Source organism: Somniosus microcephalus, chromosome 5, assembly GCF_052327205.1.
Source record: "Somniosus microcephalus isolate GS21.2 chromosome 5, FLI_Smic_1.0, whole genome shotgun sequence".
NCBI classification, from domain to species: domain Eukaryota; kingdom Metazoa; phylum Chordata; class Chondrichthyes; order Squaliformes; family Somniosidae; genus Somniosus; species Somniosus microcephalus.
The window spans coordinates 238636631-238655595 of record NC_140991.1 but is presented as its reverse complement, the minus strand read 5'-3'; positions in this window follow the sequence as shown (position 1 = coordinate 238655595).

Genomic DNA, 18965 nt, shown 5'->3' with positions numbered 1-18965 from the left:
CTCCTCCCTCTTCTAGCAGCTTGTCCTGCTCTGCGTGGCCTCTTTTAATTCTCCCAGTCATGTTCAATTCCAAGAGAAAGGCCTAATAGGCCACCCATGTCTGGAAGCAATTGGTTTCTGAACAAGCTTTTAAACCACCAAAAAAGTACTTCAGCACGAGCTAGACCATTCCCTGTAGACTATTGAAACGTTAGATAAGTAAGGAACAGCTCCCAAAATGCACCAACTCTGCCAGAAGAAATAATTCAGCAACTAACCTGTAAGTAGTTCATGATCTCTTTCAATAGCACTGGTGGGGGGTCCTTCATGCCATTAAATGTCATATTCAGCTGTGCAAGATCAAGACAGGGCATAGGCTGGAGTGTAGAGCTCAAAAATGGTATCACTGCCGCCAAATCAGCATGGCACACTGATTGATGTCATGATCAGCCTGCTCTGCATCGTGTCGGCAGTCGTTAGGCACATGCACAAAGCCCTTTACAAATATGGGGCTGGATTTTAACTCAGGTGCGGGCTGGTGTCGTGTTATCCGAATTTTGTGTTTCCCACACGAATCTAAATGGATAGAAACATAGAAACATAGAAGATAGGAGCAGGAGTAGGCCATTCGGCCCCTCGAGCCTGCTCCGCCATTCAATGAGATCATGGCTGATCATCCAAATTCAGTACCCTGTTCCTGCCTTCTCTCCATATCCCTTGATCCCTTTAGACTTAAGAAATATATCCAACTCCTTCTTGAATATATTTAATGAATTGGCCTCAACTGCCTTCTTTGGTAGAGAATTCCATAGGTTCACCACTCTCTGGGTGAAGAAATTCCTCCTCATCTCTGTCCTAAATGGCTTACCCCTTATCCTTAGACTGTGACCCCTGGTTCTGGACTCCCTGACCATCAGGAACATCCTTCCAGCATCTAGTCTGTCTAGTCCTGTTAGAATTTTATAAGTTTCAATGAGATCCCCTCTCATTCTTCTAAACTCCAGCGAGTACAAGCCCTATCGACCCAATCTCTCCTCATACGTCATTCCTGCCATTCCAGGTATCAGCCTGGTGAACCTTCGCTGCACTCCTTCCATGGCAAGCACATCCTTCCTCAGATAAGGTGACCAAAACTGCACACAATACTCAAGATGTGGTCTCACCAAGGCCCTGTACAACTGCAGCAAGACATCCTTATTCCTGTACTCAAACCCTCTCGCTACGAAGGCCAACATACCATTTGCCTTCTTAACCGCCTGCTGCACCTGCATGCTTACCTTCAGCGACTGGTGCACAAGGATGCCCAGGTCTCGTTGCACTTCCCCTACTCCCAATCTATTGCCATTCAGATAATAATCTGCCTTCCTGTTTTTGACACCAATGTGGATAACCTCGCATTTATCCACGTTATATTGCATCTGCCATGCTTCTGCCCAATCACCCAACCTGTCCAAATCATACTGGAGTTTCTTGGCATCCTGCTCACAGCACACACGCCCACCCAGCTTTGTGTCAGCTGCAAACTTGGAGATTACATCTAGTTCCCTCGTCCAGATCATTAATATATATTGTGAATAGCTGGGGTCCAAGGACCGATCCCTGCGGTACCCCACTCGTCACTGCCTGCCACTCGGAAAAAGAGCCATTTATTCCAACTCTTTGCTTTCTGTCTGCCAACCAGTTCTCTATCCAAGTCAATACCTTGCCCCCAATCCCATGTGCCTTAATTTTACACGCTAATCTCTTATGCGGGACCTTATCGAAAGCCTTTTGAAAATCCAAATACACCACATCCACTGGTTCTCCCTTATCTATTTTACCAGTTACATCCTCAAAAAATTCCAGTAGATTAGTCAAACATGATTTACCTTTTGTATATCCATGTTGACTTTGTCCGATCCGGTCACTGTTTTCCAAGTGCTCTGCTATTACATCCTTTATAATGGACTCCAGCATTTTCCCCACTACCGATGTCAGGCTTACCGGTCTGTAATTCCCTGTTTTCTCTCTACCACCCTTTTTGAACAGTGGGGTAACATTAGCTACCCGCCAATCCATGGGTAGTGTTCCAGAGTCTATCGAATTTTGGAAGATGACCAGCAATGCATCTACTATTTCTAGGGCCACTTCCTTAAGTACCCTAGGATGTAGATTATCAGGCCCTGGGGATTTATCGGCCCTCAATCTCATCAATTTCCCTAACACCATTTCCCTACAAATACTGATTTCTATCAGTTCCTCCCTTTCATTAGACCCTATGTTCCCCGACATCTTTGGGAGGTTATTTGTGTCCTCCTTTGTGAAGACAGAACCAAAGTATGTATTTAATTGGTCAGCCATTTCTTTGTTCCCCATTATAAATTCCCCTGATTCTGACTGCAAGGGACCTACGCTTGACTTCACCAATCTTTTTCTCTTCACATATATATAAAAGCTTTTACAGTCAGTTTTTATGTTCCCTGAAAGCTTACTCTCATATTCTATTTTCCCCTTCTTAATTAATCCCTTTGTCCTCCTTTGTTGAATCCTAAACTGCTCCCAATCCTCAGGTTTACTGCTTTTTCTGGCCAATTTATATGTCCTCTCCTTGGATCTTATGCTATCCCTAATTTCCCTTGTTAGCTACGGTTGAGTCACCTTTTTTGTTTTATTTTTATGCCAAACTGGGATGAACAAATTCTGTAGTTCATCCATGCGATCTTTGAATGTTTGCCATTGCCCATCCACCGTCAACCCAATCAATCGTACCCAACTTGCACTTCATACCATCATAGTTTACTTTATTTAAATTCAGGACCCTAGTCTCTGAGTCAACTACTTCATTCTCCATCTTAATGAAGAATTCTAGCATATTATGATCGCTCTGACCCAAGGGGCCTCGCACAACAAGATTGCTAATTAATCCTTTCTCATTACATAATACCCAGTCTAAGATGGCCTGATCTCTAGTTGGTTCCTCGACATATTGGTCCAGGAAACCATCCCGTATGCACTCAAGGAATTCCTCCTCCACAGTATTGTTACTAATTTGGTTAGCCCAATCTATATGTAGATTAAAGTCACCCATGATGACTGCTGTGCCCTTATTGCACGCTTCTCTAATTTCCCATTTAATGCCATCCCCGGCCTCTGCATTACTGTTTGGAGGTCTATATACCACTCCCACTAATGTTTTCTGCCCCTTGGTATTTCTCAGTTCTACCCATACAGATACCACATCATCAGAGCTAATATCCTTCCTTTCAATTGTGTTAATCCCCTCTTTAACCAGCAATGCTACCCCACCTCCTTTTCCTTTTTGCCTATCTTTCCTGAATATTGAATACCCCTGGATGTTGAGTTCCCAGCCTTGGCCACCCTGGAGCCATGTTTCCGTAATCCCAATCATATCATATTCGTTTACCTCTATTTGCGCAGCTAATTCATCCACCTTATTACGAATGCTCCTCGCATTAAGACACAAAGCCTTCAGGCTTGTTTTTTTAGCGCTCTTCGATCTTTTAGAATTATTATTTACTGTGGCCATGTTTGATTTAAATCCTTGATTTCTCTGCCCGCCACTTTTGTTTTTCTCCTTCCTGTCTTTTGCTTTTATCCTTGTTTCCCTTTCCTCTGTCTCCCCGCTCAGGTTCCCAACCCCCTGCCATTTTAGTTTAAACCCTCCCCCAGAGCATTAGCAAACACTCCTCCTAGGACTTTGGTCCCGGCCCTGCCCAGGTGCAAACCGTCCGTTTTGTTCTGGTCCCACCTGTGAGAGATTGATGCAATTTTAACTTAATTGGCCAATTGATTACCAACATGTGGGAAGCCTTTGCAAATGGATTTTTCATGACTGAATGTCCCCTCCGATGATGTCATCATTGTTGCTGCATTTAAGGTCCACAGCAAGCCTTGCTTCTTCTACAGGCTGCCAAGCTTCTTGACTGTGCAGTGTGAGGGAACTGCAGCAAAAATGACAAGCGGGAGGGCAAGATCAGCTCCTCGTTTTGACGAGGTGGCACTGCAGGCATTAGTCGATGGGGCTAGGGCCAACAGGGAGGTGCTCTTCCCTTCATCAGGGAGGAAGAGGCCTCCCACTCAGACCAAGGCTGTGTGGATGCAGATGGCTGAGGAGGTCAACTCCTTGGGAGTCACCCGCAGAACCTGGATATAGTGCAGGAAAAGATTTCATGACCTTCAGCGCACTGGAAAAGTGAGTATGATTTTCCCATCACCCTCAATCTGATCCCCATTGCCTTTCCTCACCAGCACTCAGCTTTAGCAATCTCTTCCTCCACATCCCACTTGACACTGACATCGATGCACCCTTACCCATTCCCTCTCTCTCTACGCTCACATTCACATAACTATTCCACCATGCAACCCTCACACTCCCTGTCACTCTGATGCTTTGAACACAACTGACAATACACAGGGAGGGCCCTTGGTCTTGCAACCTCACTCCATCTTTGTCTCCTTCTAAGTATCTATGCTATGCAACCTCTACACTCACTCCTTCATTCTCACTCAACCTCCACTTGTCTCCCTCATTGCAGGAAAAGAGAGCTCACAACAAAAGAGAGCGAGCCAGGACAGGAGGAGTGACAGCCTCAATAGTCCACCTGACCCCCTGGGAGGAGGCCGTCCTGGAAATTATGGGCATTGAGGATGATTTGCGCATGGGGGACGGACAGATGGGTGCAACACAGCAAGCTGGTGACAGAAAAGTTTCCCATCTCTCTCTTTGACATTGCATGAGTCACTGATAATGATTGTGAAGCTGTAACAGATGGACTTATGAGCATCTGCAAAAAGCTATGTGCATGTAGCCTTTGCATCACATCTCTGACTCTTTCCTTTACTCCCCCACAAGACCATTACAAGCATCCGTCCCCCCTAGCCAGGAAGAAAAGGCTGAGCAGCCAGACTCCTCAGAGGAAGCTGCAACCTCTGAGGGCGCAGCATCACCAGAATTCAGCGCACCCAGCACCAGCACAGACACTCACACCTCAGTGGGACTTTCGGGACATAGAGTAGTGTTGTCGCCTGGTGTATCACAGCTCACAAGTGAGCATCAGCAGATTGTGGAGACAGGGACAGCAGTGAAGAGTCCTAGTCGGAGGGCGCAGAACTCTGCCAGCTTGGCTCAGCAGCATGTTGACCCTCTGCCTCTGGGTCCATCCATAAGATCAGAGGTGATGGAACTCCAGGCACAGATGAAGGAGTCTCTGGCAGGCTTTGTCTCGAGGGTCGCTGCGAGTGTGGAGCGAATGGAGGAGTCCATAGCGAATGTGAGCAGTGCATTTGTGGAGTCATTGGCGCATGAATGCATCACCATGGAAAGGATGGCTATGTAGGAATGTCTAGTTCCTATCCAAAGATTGAGGTCCACTCAGGCGCTCAAACAAAATGAAGTTTAATGGAAACTAACAGGTTTAAACAAGTAACTGCAGGAGAACATCGAGTGTAGGTCTATTCAGTTCGGAGGCTCCATGAGGACTGCTGGCTAGTCCCGTGGTTGACGTCATGACGTCATCACATTCTTCCCGCCAGTGGGGGATCACGTGATATACGGCGTGACGTCATCGCGTTTACCCGCGCTGTTAAAGTAATCACGCTCTGTACAAGTAAACAGTAAAGGTACACTATCCCTTATCCGAAAGCCTTGGGACCAGCTGAGTTTCGGTTTTCGGAATTTTTCGGATTTCAGAAGGTATTATTATAAGACTGGGAAATTTGTATTTAATATAAATTGTAAAAGTTCAGGCTACCTCTTGCGACTGTTCCGTGTCTCATTCCCCTTCCTGCTTCTTTGGAAAGCCGGATATCGGCTGACTCCTACTAAGCTGGCCCGCAAATCAGGTCGGGGGTCAGGTGGGGGCGGAGAAAAGAATATCGGACGGGCCGCGGTTCAGGTCGGGGGGGTCGGGGTCGGTCGGGGGGGGGTCGGGGGGGGTCGGGGGGGGGTCGGAGGGGGGGTCGGGGTCGGGGGGGGTCCGGGGGGGGTCGGGGTCGGGGAGGTCCGGGGGGGGGTCGGGGTCGGGGGGGTGTCTGGGGGGGGTCGGGGTCAGTGGGGGGGGTCTGGGGGGGGTGGTCGGGGTCGGGAGGGTCCAGGGGGGAGAAAAGAATGTCGGACGGGCCGCGGTTCAGGTCGGGGGGGTCGGGGTGGTCGGGGTCGGGGTCGGGGTGGGTCCGGGGGGGGGGTCGGGGTCGGGGGGGTCGGGGTCGGGGGGGATCCGGGGGGGGCGTCGGGGTCGCGGGGGGGTCCGGGGGTGATCGGGGTCGGGGGGGGTCGGGGGAGGTCCGGGGGGGAGAAAAGAATATCGGACGGGCCGCGGTTCGGGTCGGGTCGGGAGGAAAGAATATCAGACGGGCCGTGGTTCGGTTCGGGTCGGGTCGGGGGGGAGAAAAGAATATCGGACGGGCCGCTGCAGCTATCGGACGGGCCGCTGTATTGTTGGGTTCACTCTCCCGGTACCTCCTTCACACTGCCCGGCTCGGCCTGCAATCTCCTACCCAGGAGGGAACTCTGTGACCCTCTGCCCTGCTCAGCGTAAGTCGTGCGCCACTCTGGTCATGTCATGCGCACGACTTACGCTGAACAAAAAAACTTTCGGTTTTTAGAGGTTTTCGGTTTTCGGAAGTTCGGATAAAGGATAGTCTACCTGTATAAATAAAGATACAGACTCAGGCTGTAGCTAACATTTTGTTAAAGGGAATTATATAGAAGTGATCTGAGTCCTTTAGTTGCTCCGCCACAGCTACCTCCATGGAAATGATTGCTACCTCCGTGGTAAGGCTGGCTACCGTAGAGGAGAGGATGGCTATGGTAGAGGAGAGGAGGGCTACGGCCATGGAGGAGCTTAGTCGCCAGGGTATGGAAAACAAGGTAATTGTTCAGAATAGAATGACATCTCTGGAGGAGCGATGGGCATCTATTGAACAGAGAAATCAGACCTTCATGGATGTCCTTCTGAGTAGGACTGCCATTGCAGATAAGGGTCCCCATGGCCCCCCTGATGTGCAGCAAGGTGCTCTCCAGCCACTTGCAGGCGCTGAGGGGGACCTGACCCATGAGAGGGAGGTTGGTGGCAGACCTCAAGGAAGTGGGGGCTCCTCTCCAAGCGCTCACACTCCCATGCCACTGCACAGCCCTCGGTCAGAGCCCCACCGGAGTCCACACCCAAGTGAGATAGACATCTCAACCCCTGCACAGCCGCAGGAGCAGCAGACTGTTGACAAGCCTTCACAGACTCGCAACCCCAGATAGCTGACCCTGCGTCTGTAGACCCTGTTTGGGGGGTATCTCCTGCACCGACAGGCTTCCAGGCACTGGCCCCTTCTGGCCTGTGCTGCCTCAGGTGGGTGAGCAGCAGCCTGGCGCTCCTGCTGCTGCTGCTGTTGCTGGTGCTGCTGTTGTTCTTGGTTCTGCTGGTGCCGCGGTTGGTGCTCAAGCTCCTCTAATGCCCAGATGGGAAGGAAATAAATGGCTCCCATGCTTCTGGTATATGCCTCCATTGAGGAAGAGCTGAGTGAAGGTGGCGAGAGGGGTTTCCCAGGAGGCCACACTGGAGATGGGTGTGAGGCTCCAACCTTCCACAGGTGTGGTTAAGCCTTCTAAAAGTTCCCCCAGGCCTGAGACAACAATGTCCTGCCACCTGCAAATGATCAAATCTCCTCTTTAATGGTTGACCTGCAGTTGATAGTCAGCAATCCAATAGTGCTCCCGCCAGGTTTCACATTCGTGTTTCCCACCAGATGTGTTTCATGTGGGAAAAGGGTTAAGTTTGCAAGGGCCTTTTAAAATAGGATTATAGAGGCCATTTGGTGGTTATTAAGGGCCTTAAAGACCAGTCCCGCCTGTTGGATGCGAGACGGGGTCGGGATCATCAGACACGCCTGAGTTAAAACTGCTCGGAGTTGGGAACCAGGCAGGGGGGCCCACCCGCCAGTTTTTGCGATTTTAACCCCCCGCACGCCTCCAAGCCCGCCTCCACGGCTCAATGAAAATCCTGCCCATGGTGTCCAGTGCACTTCACGTCAGAAGTGTGCGTGCACATCGCGGACGCCATTTTTGAACTTTAGGGGACCTTGTAGTGCCCAAAAAACGGGCACTGCAGAGCCCAATTTCTACCCTGCAGAGTCTAAACCAGGAAGTATAAACCAGGAAGTATAAGTTAGATTGAAATCAAGTACAGAAAGCAAAATATAGATTGGGAAAGAAAGATGGGATTAAAAGAGGGAGATAAAAGAGGCAGACAAAAAAAGTAAAAACAATTAAATTAAATTAAATTAAAAAAAATTTTTATAAAACCTCCAACACTAATTAATTTCTGAAGGAATGAGACACCACATTTGTAAAATTAAATTTTCAGGGTGAGCTAAGTTGTTTGGCAGTAATTGTAACTTATCACGCTGTTAAAAATTCACTTACTCCTGAATGTACCAGCCCTAACTTTTTCTGGCGTGTTTAGTGGTTAACTAGTGGGTAAGTATCGCAACTTCAAACCCTTACATTGATTTCAATGCCGGGTCTAACAGCGAGGTATTGTTATAGCGCAGTCTAGGGAGGATATGGTGAACTCGGACAGCAACTTCCGGATTTATGTGTTTAACTGCGCATGTGCGTACTCTGGAATTTGCTGACCGATTTACTCCATAATAACGGTGAACGCTGTTAGCCTCACCGTTATTCTCAATGCAAAATTCAGGCCAATACCTTGATGGAATCTTGAGGGGCAACTGTGCAGAGCTTGCACCATGTATCCTTTTGCCAGTTGAACTGGGCACGAAGAGAAAGAGGCCCCAAAAATGTAAGTAATAATTATTTTTGTGGGGCCAGAAGGACCAAGAGTGCTCCTCCAGGCTTCACAAGATTAATGTAGGCTCTTCTCCACCACCCACGCCCCCCACCACAGACCTACCTTCCCGACGGCTGATTTGGCCTGTCAGCTGTGTGATATTACACCGGCGCAGAGCCAACGAGCTGCTGCAGGACACCCGTTCAGGATGTGCAGAAAGCAGTGGTGTTCAGATATCATCATTCAGTTAAATGTAGGCCCGATGAGATCCAGTTTCCCGCATGCAGGATGTAACATGGTGACAGGAAATTGTTCTTGGTCTACATACTTTGCCAGTCTACTCGATATAGCATAATGCTTAGACGACTACCATGAGGTATTTAGGGGGAGAAATTGAGTTGCGCCCCCTTTGGGGTGCTAACTTCGCTAGCGCCCTGGAAAATTTAGCACCCCTGTGGCCGAAATTGAGTAGTAGTGCCTCAAGAGGGAAGCAGTGTAAAGGAAATGCCATATTTCAGAAAAATACACCATCCTATGAACAGAATTCTGATTTATTAAAACATAACATACTGGGTTTAAAAATCTAAAAAGCCTCAATGACACAAGCAGTGAATACAGGCTTCTGAGATAAGATGAAGTGTTAACACAAAAGTTGTAAACACCACACAAGCTTTTGAAATGGGAATTGATTGTTAATACTGAGACAAAAGCCCTATTGAAGAAGCAAAGGCTTGCCTCCAAGGAGTCTGCAGTTTGGAACCAACACAATAGCTATACCCAGTTTAAAGTGTTAAAAACTAACACTTCGAACAGAAACACAGAACATTAAAGAACCATGTGCCTTTGATAAATGAGGCATCAAATGAAAGACAGGAAACATAAGTTTGTAATACAACCAATTGAAGTAGCTAAGAAATGCATGGAACACCCTGGTTGAAGTGGTTTTGATTTACATATTGTAAATATGATACCTACAGAAGACTTTGTAGACATGACTTCAATAGATGACACCAAGCAATCACATGGTTTTTGTATTGAAAATGGAACAGTTAGTAAACACAACGTCTGCTTATAACCAGTTAAGCCAATATTAAGAATTGAATTGAAGCCCTTCGTAAGAATGGCATCAAAGAGATAAATCTGTAATAACCATTTTATATGATAAGTTTTGAAACACCTATACAGCAGTCAGGATTCTGAAAGTTAACAGCTGAATTGACAGTAGAGTAGAAAGAAGTCAGCAGAGAATGACTAGAGATAATTAGCTTACATCAATAGAAAACTTCAAAGGATAAACCACGAAAAAAGGATATAAAGTATGGAGCTTTCAGATAGAAAGTCAGAAGTCGCTGGAAGGAGCAAGCAATTCTCAACTTCAGATGCAGGCTCTGTATGTTTTTAACTCTTTGGCCTAGAAATTCAGTGGCCTGCGCCACCAGTTTGCACCCAAAGAGGGCTTTTGCGCCACTGGCCACACCTACCGCGATGTTTAGCGGGGCGCTAATGGCGGCGTTAGCCTGTAGCGCTGCACCGCCACCGATGACGTCATCGGTGTGCGCAGCGCCCCGCTACCGCCCCGCTGTCCATATTTGGTCGCGCCCGCCTCCTCCGCACCGGCCGCAAATAGCGACCGGTACACAGGGGCCTACCTGTGGCGGTAGTGGCGCTAGTTAAGGTGGAGGTGTGGCCGGCCGCTTTTTCGGCGGCCGCCTGCCAGCAACTCCGTCCCCGGCCTCCTACACCCCCCCCCCCCGCGGCATTGCCGGCTGTTTCCCGAGAGCCCGGCACTTCTCCTTGGTGCCGGGCTCATTTGCCGGCACTCGCGAGCGGGGATCACGCTGTTGCAGGCACCTCCCCCTTAACAGTGGGAGGAAGGCCTGCAGTACCGCAGCCTGCCGTGCCGCAGCGGGTGGCGCTGCGGCACTTTGCGCGCCGATATTCAGTTTCAGCGCCCCAAGCGGGGCGCCGAAACCCTTGTTTAGCGGCCGGCTTCCACTTGGGGCGCTGAAACTGAATACCCCGCTGGCGCAAGTGGCTCCGCGCGCAGCGGTAATTCCGGCGACCAGGCGAGCTGAGCGCCCCAAACTGAATTTTTAGCCCTTTGAGTCTCGGGGATCAAGAGGTACTCTTATTTGATTTTGGTGGATATCCTGGATTATAAATAATAAGAAATGTATAAATGTAACAAAGTTAAGATTTGAGAATAAGGATCTCTGAGAATAAGAAATGTAAGCTATCTGTATTTTGAACTGGTAAAGCCATGATTGACTCACCAGCTGTTAACTGCAAGTCGGTTCTTTAATAAATCTATATATTTTTAGAATTGTCTCAAACAGTATTTCTGTATCAAACTCGCGAACTCAATTTCTGTTCACTCTTTTGTGAGGAGTTGCAGAATTATGGGGGGGGGGGTTTTCCGGACCCTCATAATATCCGGAAGATTACAGTCTAGTTAAACTTATTAAAAATGCTATCTGGAAGACGGTAACATCTTCAAGTCATTCCTTTCCTTTAGAGGGAGATAGCCTGGAACTTTAGACCCAATTAAGTGTCTTATAGAATTCGGCTATCTCTAACTTTAGTTGAAGGTGAATGTCTGGGCAATACGCCTGATCTGGGGTAACCCGAAAAGGGCTAGGACTGTAATTATCCCTTCAGCGGGGCACTACTGGAAGCGCCCTGCCTCCCTCTTGGGGAGAAACAAGGGAATATCGCAGCACTACATGCCATGGTATTGCAGGCCTTCTTCCCCTTCTTAAAGGGGAGGGGCCTTGCACAGTGTGACCCAGGGCCCAGCTGTGTCACCGGGGATCGGAGTGCCGGCTCATGGAGCGCAGCCGGCACTCTGCGTGGGTTGGGGTGGGTCAGGAGGCCGGGGACGGGAGCAGAGGCAGGTGCTGGCAGGCGGTCAGCAACAAAAATGGCTGCCCAGCACCTCGCCTTTAAATAGCGCTGTCCCGGCCGCAGGTAGGCCCCCCTGACCCCGTCGGACATAGCGTAAGTCAGGGGGCGCTACCGAAGATCATAGTCATGGCGCGAGCGGGGCGCTGCGCATGGCGATGACATCATCACCGATGGCACAGTGCTGTGGGGCGTTAACAGTTAGCGCCGCCGCTAACCTCCCGCTGAATTTCACGGGAGGCGTTGGCGGTGCTGTGCCCAGCTGCTAGTTGCTTTGCGCCCCGTTAGCGCCCTCTTAGGCCACTAGCGTGAGGCGCAGAGCAACAAAGTTTTTCTCCCTTAAACTTTTTCTTTATCTGCCTGCCCGTAATCTGGATGTTGGAGACTGCATTATACATGACAGCTACATCCTGCCAAACAACCAGCACATTTCGTCTGTGAGGATAGAGCCCTAAGATGCCAAAGAGGGCAACTCTGCTTTACTGTACCATCTAAGAAGATCTCCAAACGTGCATCCAAAAATGGAGCACACCTGCTCCCTTCCGCAGCCATTTCTCTTCGATGCCCAGCAAGAATTAACCTGACTCTCTAAACAGCCTTTAAGAGCTGCAGCTGGGTGAGATTTCCCAGGTTTCTTGCTTCCCACTCCTCGGCCTACAGCGCACTCCTGCAATCTAGGTCAACAGCTTGCTGTGCATAATTCAGCTGACCTTGAAAAATTCTGCAAGTTCAGCTCAGTGAGATCTCAGGGAGTGCAAAGCATGCTGCTTGGTTATAGCACAGTTTTACTCCCAAAATTGAAAAATGACGCTCTTATTTCTTCATGGGTTGAATTATACCAAGTGATATTGAGCCCATTTCTTTATTGGGCAGAATACCCTGTTTTTAGGCAAAAGATTCCAGTATTGGATGATTGCACTTTTGGGTTTTTCTAGCAGTTATGTTCCTCAGGTTCAACATCACTGACTACTCTCACAAGCAGACCTATTTCACCTATGAACCAGAGTTATTTTTACCTGCCCAATATGTTAGTATGCACAGCAGGCCTCAGGGGTTAGGCAGAGAATCCTGATCACTGTTCTCCAGTTTATTGGATAGATCATGCACTGCCATCTGTGTACAGTTCTGGTCGCCATATTATAAAACGGATATAGAGGCACTGGAGAGAGTGCAGAGAAGATTTACAAGGATGGTACCAGAAATGCGAGGGTATACATATCAGGAAAGGATGAACAGGCTGGGTCTCTTTTCTCTTGAAAAGAGGAGGCTGAGGGGTGACCTAATAGAGGTCTTTAAAATTATGAAAGGTTTTGATAGAGTGGATACAGAGAGAATGTTTCCACTTGTGGGGAAGAGCATAACTAGAGGCCATCAATATAAGATAGTCACCAAGAAATCAAATAGGGAATTCAGAAGGAACTTCTTTACCCAAAGAGTGGTGAGAATGTGGAACTCACAACCACAGGGAGTGGTTAAAGCAAATAGTATAGATGCTTTTAAGGGGAGGCTGGACAAGCATATGAGGGAGAAGGGAATAGAGGGTTATGCTGATAGATTTAGATGAGGAAAGATGGGAGAAGGCTCAAATAGAGTATAAACACTGGCATTGACTGGTTGGGCCGAATGGCCTGTTTCTGTGCTGTATATCCTATGTAATCCTATGTAATCTACTCTCCTTGGAGGTAATTTTGACTTTGGGTGATAGTGTAATATGGGCAATATCGGATTAGCCGCCCATTATGCACTTCTCCTGACTTTCATTGATTTTAATGGAAATGAAAATCGGGAGAGATGTATAATGGACAGATGATCCGATATTGCTTGTTTTACACAATCGGCCAAAGTCAAAAAATGATCCCCCTTGACTTTAGCAGGCAGAAGAATAAACAAGTTTTCATACAACGGCTTAAGCTAAAACCTACTAGACAGGTTTGTTGAACATGAAACAGGTACAGTGCTAAATGCAAACATAAGAACATAAGAAATAGGAGCAGGAATAGGCCACTTGGCCCCTCGAGCCTGCTCCGCCATTCAATAAGATCATGGCTGACCTTGGGCTCAAAGTCACTTCCCTGCCCGCTCCCCATAACCCTTCACTCCCTTATCTTGCAAACATTTGTCTATCTCCACCTTAAATGTATTTAATGACCCAGCCTCCACAGCTGTCTGGGGCAGAGAATTCCACAGATTTACAGCCCTCTGAGAGAGGAAATTCCTCCTCATCTCAGTTCTAAACTATGCCCCCGAGTTCTAGATTTCCCCACGAGGGGAAACATCCTCTCTGCATCTACCTTGTCGAGCCCCCTCAGTATCTTATATGTTTCAATAAGATCACCTCTCATTCTTCTAAATTACGATGAGTATAGGCCCAACCTGCTCAACCTTTCTTCATAAGTCAACCTTCTCAACTCAGATATCAACCGAGTGAATTGTCTCTGAACTGCCTCCAATGCAAGTATATCCTTCCTTAAATAAGGAGACCAAAACTGTATGTAGTACTCAAGGTGTGGTCTCACCAATACCCTGTACAGTTGTAGCAGGAGCTCCCTGCTATTGGGAGCAGCAGCGGGAACGGACCGACCTGTGAGGGAGCAGACGAAGGAGGAGCAAGGAAATAAAGCCCGAGGCTCAAGGCCCAGACCAAGCTATTGGGAGCAGCAGCGGGAGCAGACTGACCTGTGAGGGAGCAGGCGATTTAAAGAACAACAAAAAAAAAACAAGGAGTGACGTCACAGGAAAGCAGGGAAGTGATTGGTTGGTCGGTATTTTTCTGTTTTCTTGGGCATTGGTTTAAATTAAGAGCCGGGATTAAAAACTAAACGTTCAAAACTTAAACACTTAATTAATTAAATACATTAGAGATGGCAGGGCAGGCGATGTGTTACTGCTGCAACATGTGGAAGCTGGTGGGCACCATTGAAGTCCAAGGCAACCACATTTGCAGTAAGTGTTGGTTGCTCAAGGAACTTCGGCTCCATGTTGATGAGCCAGAGTCCGAGCTTCAAACACTGCGACACATCAGGGAGGGGGAGAGTTACCTGGACACTGTGTTCCAGGAGGTAGTCACACCCCTTAGATTAATTAATTCAAATTTGGTCCGTGGTCAGGGACAGGTGGGTGTGACTACAAGCGAGGTAGGTATGGGGAACCAGGGGGGTAGTGGTGGAGGAGCCTCAGCCCTTGCTCTTGTCCAATAGGTACGAGGTTCTTACTCTCTGTGTGGACGAGAGCAGGGACTGCAGGGAGGATGAGCAAACTGGCCACAGCACCGTGGTACAGGGAGCCATTCAAGAGGGTGGAGCAAAAAGAAATGTGGCAGTGGTAGGGGACAGCATAGTTAGGGGGATAGACACTGTTCTCTACAGCCAAAAGTGTGAGGCCCGAAGGCTGTGTTGCTTGCCCGGTGCCAGGATAAAGGACATCTCCTCCGGGCTGGAGAAGAACTCGGAGTGGGAGGGGGAGGATCCAGTTGTCATGGTCCACGTAGGTACCAACGACATAGGTAGGACAAAGAAAGAGGTGCTGCTGAGAGAGTTTGAGCAGCTAGGGACTAAATTAAAAAGCAGAACCACAAAGGTAATAATCTCAGCCATGAGCAAATTGACATAGGGTCAATAGGATCCGGGAGATGAATGCATGGCTCAAAGATTGGTGTGGGAGAAGTGGGTTTCAGTTTGTGGGGCACTGGCATCAGTACGGGGGAAAGAGAGAGCTGTTCTGTTGGGACGGACTACTCCTGAACCATGCTGGGACCAGAGTTCTAGCGAATCGAATAACTAGGGAGGTAGATAGGGCTTTAAACTAAATAAGGGGCGGTGGAGAGAAATTTGGAATGCTAAAGAGAAAAGACAAGGAAGCAGTGCAGGAAAATGATTGGGGTAAGGATAACCACATTGTGTCAGGAAGGAACAGAGCGTGCAAACAAGAGTGCTCTAATAAATAGGGTCCGGGTAAAGACAAATAGGGCCATAGTACAAAAAAATGTTAAGATGTCTAAAAATGTTAAAAAGACAAATCTAAAAGCACTGTACCTGAATGCATGAAGCACTCGTAATAAGGTAGACGAATTAACAGTGCAAAAAGATGTAAAGGGATACGATATAATTGCAATTACGGAGACCTGGCTGCAAGGTGACCAAGGCTGGGAGCTGAAAATCCAAGGATATTCGACATTTAGGAAGGACAGGCAAAAAGGAAAAGGAGGTGGGGTGGCATTGTTAGTAAAAGATGAAATCAGAGCAATAGTGAGAAAGGCTATTGGCTCAGAAAATCAAGATGTAGAATCAGTCTGGGTGGAGCTAAGAAGCACCAAGGGGCAGAAAACATTGGTGGGAGTTGTCTATAGGCCTCCAAACAGTAGTGGTAATGTAGGGGATGGCATCAAACAGGAAATTAGAGATGCATGTAACAAGGGTACTACAGTAATCATGGGAGACTTTAATCTACATATAGACTGGCCAAACCAAATTAGCAATAATACTGCGGAGGATGAATTCCTGGAGTGTGTACGAGATGGTTTTTTAGACCAGTACGTTGGGGAGCCAACTAGGGAACAGGCTAATCTAGACTGGGTATTGTGCAATGAGAAGGGGTTAATTAATAATCTTGTTGTGTGGGGTCCTTTAGGGAAGAGTGACCATAACATGTAGAATTCTTCATTAAGATGGAAAGTGAAGATGTCCAATCCGAAACTAGGGTCCTAAATCTAAACAAAGGAAACTACAATGGTATGAGGAGTGAGTTGGCTATGATAGATTGGGAAGCTTCATTAAAAGGCATGACGGTGGATTGGCAATGGCTAACATTTAAAGAACGAATGCATGAATTGCAACAGTTATACATTCCTTTCTGGCACAAAAACACAAAAGGAAAAGCAGCCCAACCATGGCTAACAAAAGAAATTAAGGATAGTATTAGATCCAAAGAGGAGTTATATAAAGTTGCCAGAAAATGTAGCAAGCCTGAGGATTGGGAGCAGTTTAGAGTTCAGAAAAAAAGGACCAAGAGATTGATCAAGAGGGGAAAAATAGAGTATGAGAGTAAACTTGCAAGGAACATAAAAGTGGACTGTAAAAGCTTCTACAAGTATGTAAAAAGAAAAAGATTAGTGAAGACAAATGTAGGTCCCTTACAGTCAGAAACGGGAGAATTTATAATGGGGAACAAGGAAATGGCTGAGCAATTAAACAAATACTTTGATTCTGTCTTCACGGAAGAGGACACAAATAACTTCCCAGAAATGCAAGGGAACCAAGGGTCTAGTGAGAAGGAGGAATTAAAGGAAATTAGTATTAGTAAAAAAATAGTGCTGGAGAAATTAATGGGACTGAAAGCTGATAAATCCCCAGGGCCTGATTATCTGCATCCCAGAGTACTAAAAGAGGTAGCCATAGAAATAGTGGATGCATTGGTTGTCATCTTCCAAAATTCTATAGATTATGGAACAGTTCCAGCAGATTGGAAGGTGGCAAATATAACCCCACTATTTAAAAAAGGAGGGAGAGAGAAAACCGGGAACTACAGACCGCTTAGCCTAACATCAATAGTAGGGAAAATGCTGGAGTCTATTATAAAGGATGTGATAACAGGACACTTAAAGGATATCAACAGGATTAGACAAAGTCAACATGGATTTATGAAAGTGAAATCGCGTTTGACAAATCTACTGGAGTTTTTTGAGGATGTAACTGGTAGAATAGATAAGGGAGGACCAGTGGATGTGGTGTATTTGGATTTTCAGAAGGCCTTTGATAAAGTCCCACATAAGAGGTTAGTGTGCAAAATTAAAGCACATGGGATTGGAGGTAATATACTGGCATGGATTGAAAATTGGTTAACAGACAGGAAACAGAGAGTAGGAATAAATGGATCTTTTTTGGGGTGGCAGGCAGTAACTAGTGGGGTACCGCAGGGATCAGTGCTTGGGCCCCAGCTATTCACAATATATATCAATGATTTGGATGAGGGAACCAAATGTAATATTTCCAAGTTTGCTGACGACACAAAACTAGGTGGGATTGTGAGTTGTGAGGGGGATGCAAAGAGGCTTCAAGGCGATTTAGACAAGTTGAGTGAGTGGGCAAATATATGGCAGATGCAGTATAACGTGGATAAATGTGAAATTATCCACTTCGGTAGAAAAAACAGAAAGGTAGGGTATTATTTAAATGGTGGTAGATTGTGAAATGCTGATGTACAAAGGGACCTGGGTGTCCTTGTACACCAGTCACTGAAAGCAAACATGCAGGTGCAGCAAGCAGTTAGGAAGGCAAATGGTATGTTGGCCTTCATTGCAAGAGGATTTGAGTACAGGAGCAAGTATGTCTTACTACAGTTGTACAGGGCCTTGGTGAGACCACACCTGGAGTACTGTGTGCAGTTTTGGTCTCCTTACCTAAGAAAGGATATACGTGCCATAGAGGAAGTGCAGCGAAGGTTCACCAGACTGATTCCTGGGATGGCAGGACTGTCGTATGAGGAGAGATTGGGTCGATTGGGTCGACTAGGCCTGTATTCACTAGAGTTTAGAAGAATGAGAGGGGATCTCATTGAAACATTTAAAATTCTGACAGGGCTAGACAGACTGAATGCAGGGAGGATGTTTCCCCTGGCTGGGGGGTCTAGAACGAGGGGTCACAGTCTGAGATGAGGAGAAATTTCTTCACTCAGAGGGTGGGGAACCTATGGAATTCTCTACCACAGAAGGCTGTGGAGGCCAAGTCACTGAATATATTTAAGAAGGAGATCGATAGATTTCTAGACACAAAAGGCATCAAGGGGTATGGGGAGAGAGCGGGAATATGTTATTGGGATAGAGGATCAGCCATGATCATATTGAATGGTGGAGCAGGCTCGAAAGGCCAAATGGCCAACTCCTGCTTCTATTTTTCTATATACTCCAACCCCCTTGCAATAAAGCCCAACATTCCATTTGCCTTTTTGATTACTTGGTGTACCTGCATGCTAACTTTTTGAACTCGATTTTCATTGGGCCGTTGAGGCGGGATTGGAGGCGTGTGGGGGGTTAAAATTGCAAAAACTCCACCTCCATCCCGCCTCCAAGCAATTTTCATTAAATCGTGTCTAATGGCCCCCTCTCCGTCCCGCCTCCAAGAGGCGGGATAGGCCGTTAAGGCCCTTAACAAGCACTAAATTGCCTCTATAATGCCATTTTGAAAGGCCTTTGCGATTTTAACCCTTTTCCCACATGAAGCACGCCTGTTCTGAAACACGACAGTGAAACCTGGCGGTAGCACAATTGGATTGCTGACTATCAGCTGCAGCTCAACCATTAAATATGAGATT